General features: G+C 46.6%; 1 pseudogene; it reads right to left on the bottom strand.

Annotated features, from left to right (window-relative positions):
• Window positions 1–584: 584 nt before the first annotated feature.
• On the bottom strand, window positions 585–2,504 carry LOC102844169 (annotated as a pseudogene).
• Window positions 2,505–2,997: the final 493 nt, after the last annotated feature.

Here is a 2,997-nt window from a genome sequence, read left to right as displayed (position 1 = left end):
AGAGAACATGACACTTGGCACCAGCTGCACCATGAGGAGCTTGAGTTTGCCTGTGTGGGCTTGATTGCTGATCTACAGCTTACAAGGGAAGTGTATGGAATATCACCATTAACTGGCTCATTAAGGATAGTCATCTGAGGTGAACAAATGCAAATACACAAATTTCACAGAGAGATCATTAGCAGCCGAGAATCCAAAATACGATGTCTGGGAGATCACTTACCCAACCTTACTATGAAAGCCTACAACCAGGGAGAGGAGAAATGCCAAGACAGCAGCAAGAAACAGCAAGGGAGCAGAGATCGTCGTCTCCAGAGACTGGCCCTCACGTCAGAGTCAGCCAAGCCAGCAAGAGACCACAGAAGCTTGCGTGTAACAAGAATAAAACAACTAAAACCAGGAGAGAGTAGCTGACTTATGAAGCAATTTCTCCCATTGTCATTGTTTAAATACATGAGCCAACCCACTAGATCACATGTCTTACAGAGAAAGGCAGCATCTCTGAGCTCAGGATGAAGGACACTTGAACTGAATGCATGAGAAAAAGGACCAAGTAGAGAAACACAACTGAAGAAATCATTGGACTACTTAAGAATGTCTTGAAAATACCCAAAGAAATCTTGAAGGGAGGTGGGTCTGTGGCTATATGGCTGGATCTGTCTTCTGCCTGGCTCCAAGAAGCCTTCATCTGCCTGAGAGTAGTGGCTTCTTGGCAGCCCAGCCAGGCCAGGCTGGGCCTCAAAGCTATGCTGGGTGCCCACGGTGCGACTCCTCAGAGCACAGAGCCCGAACGCAGGGTATTGAGACAGCAGCCACTCAGACAGACAAGACACTGTCGCCTGTCAAATGCCACAGCAAAGGTGCCAGCTCCCTGACCCGTACCGGAAGCCATTCCTTGTGCACCCGCCGCCACCTGTGCTCAGCAGCAGCGTGGCGAGGGCGCCCGGGATGGGCAGCCATGATGAGGTATGAGAAGAGGACTGACATCTTTGGGTTTTTAAAACAAAACTCAAATCTAAGAAGTGGGAAATAAAGAAAAGGAAAGAATTCAAACTCAACTGAACTGATGGAGAGAAAAATGTGGCTTATTAGCATGACCTCCTCCAGTTTGCGTACAATTATGCAAGGGAAAATATGGGAAAGAAAATATCCCAGTTTAATCACATAGCAGTCCAAATAGTAGCAACCAAAGGATAGTATGAAAATATTTCCATTGAAATCACTTTTTTTAAAACCCCAAAAAGCTTTGGATCATTCCTCTCTAAACAAAATTGGTAGATCTACTCTCAAACACACGTAAGAGTATTGCACACAACACATTCAGAATTCAGATTTCTTAATTTCCACCACAACGACTTTAAAAATGATATGAAGCTGACTGCAAGAAAGGGAACCGGTGATTTAAATTAAAATTAAGCTAACGGTGAAAGCAGATCATCTTTGGCTTCCTTCAGTCACTACATCACCTTAGATCGGATATAGATTTTTTTTTCTTTTTTCTTAAAAAAAAAACCCCAAATTCCAGAACTCTGAAATCCGGGGATGCTGCAGGCCTCTCCCAGCAATGTCCTTCACTTTGGGTCAGTCTCCTTTTAAAAATATTGCCATTTCCCAGCACAGTGACTTTGACTGCACCCATATATTGAGCTAGAACCCAGTACACCCAGTAGTAAGAGGCTTCTGTGGCGCCCAACTGAAATGCCATCATGTGGTAGTCTTCGTGTCCTTCCATAGGTTCCCTGACCACGTTTTTAATGGAGCCCATGGGCAATTTTTCAGTCTGCTCTCTAGTTCCAATCCACGGTCTTGTTCAAGCTTAAAGGTGAGCCTCACTTTCCCTCCAGATTTACTGTACATGCCAGATAAGGGTACTGTTTGCAGGCGCTCCTGGGCACCCTTGACCAAAGGTATCACATCTTCAGGTTTTCCTTTACCCAACAAATTTCCTGTGTTGTTTGTCTCTGCAGAGAGGCTCCTTCTTGTTTTCTTTGGCTTTGGAGTCCTGCTGGGCAGCATCTCTGGGCATGTTTACGGCTAGCACATCATTGTTCGTGGAGCCAACCACCATGATCTTGGCCCCTCTGGTCCCTTTTTTCTCTCTCAGTGTCTTATCCTCAGCGACAAGCCCCTTATACATGACTTTCTACATGGCAGGTGGGAGACCCGTAATAGAGTGAATCTTCTGCTTCAGCTCGGAGCCGGTGCTGTCTAGGGGGAATTGATGTGGTGCTTGGTCTTGTTCGAGATGATCTTCAAGACCACCAGCTCCCTGCCAGCGTCACTGCCCGCGTCCTCACCCTTGCTGACTGAGCATGGGGCTGGGCCGGTGGCTGCAGGCTGCAGTCTTCTGCTGCCACCGCCGCGGAGGCCTTGGCCTTGGCCTTGGCCTCCAGGCAGTTGAGAGGCTGCGCGAGCGCCTCGCCCGCGGCTTTCTTGGCCTCCATGTCCATGCCAGGTCCCTCCATGCCATCTGGGGTTCCAGCTGCCGCCATGATGATTGTGTACAACACCGCCAATTGACATATTTCAACCATCAGACGCTGCCCTGGAAGCGCTCACCAAGTTGTGCCAAGAAATCTGGAGGACAACCACCTGGCCAACTGACTGGAAGAGATCTGTATTTGTTCTTATTCCAAAGAAAAGTGACCCAACAGAGTGCAGAAATTTTGAACAACATCATTAATATTACATGCAAGCAAGATTCTGCTGAAAGTTATCAAAAAATGACAGAAACAGCACATCAACAGAGAGCTGCCAGATGTGCAGCCTGGTTTTAGAAGAGGTCATGGTACTAGGGATATTATAGCTAATGTTAGATGGATTTTGGTTGAACACAGAGAATACCAGAGGAATGTCATCGGTATATCATTGTCTATGTAAAGGCATTTGACTGTGTGGATCACACAATTAGACAAACTGTGTCTAACTCTGAGAAAAATGGAATCCCAGAATACCTGATTTTACTTATGCAAAACCTATACTTGGACCAGGAGGCAG

This window comes from Elephantulus edwardii, unplaced genomic scaffold, assembly GCF_000299155.1.
Source record: "Elephantulus edwardii isolate Elephantulus edwardi_28Jun2011 unplaced genomic scaffold, EleEdw1.0 scaffold00246, whole genome shotgun sequence".
NCBI classification, from domain to species: Eukaryota; Metazoa; Chordata; class Mammalia; order Macroscelidea; family Macroscelididae; genus Elephantulus; species Elephantulus edwardii.
Note: the sequence above shows the minus strand (reverse complement) of the source record. Positions and strands in the feature narration are given on the sequence as shown.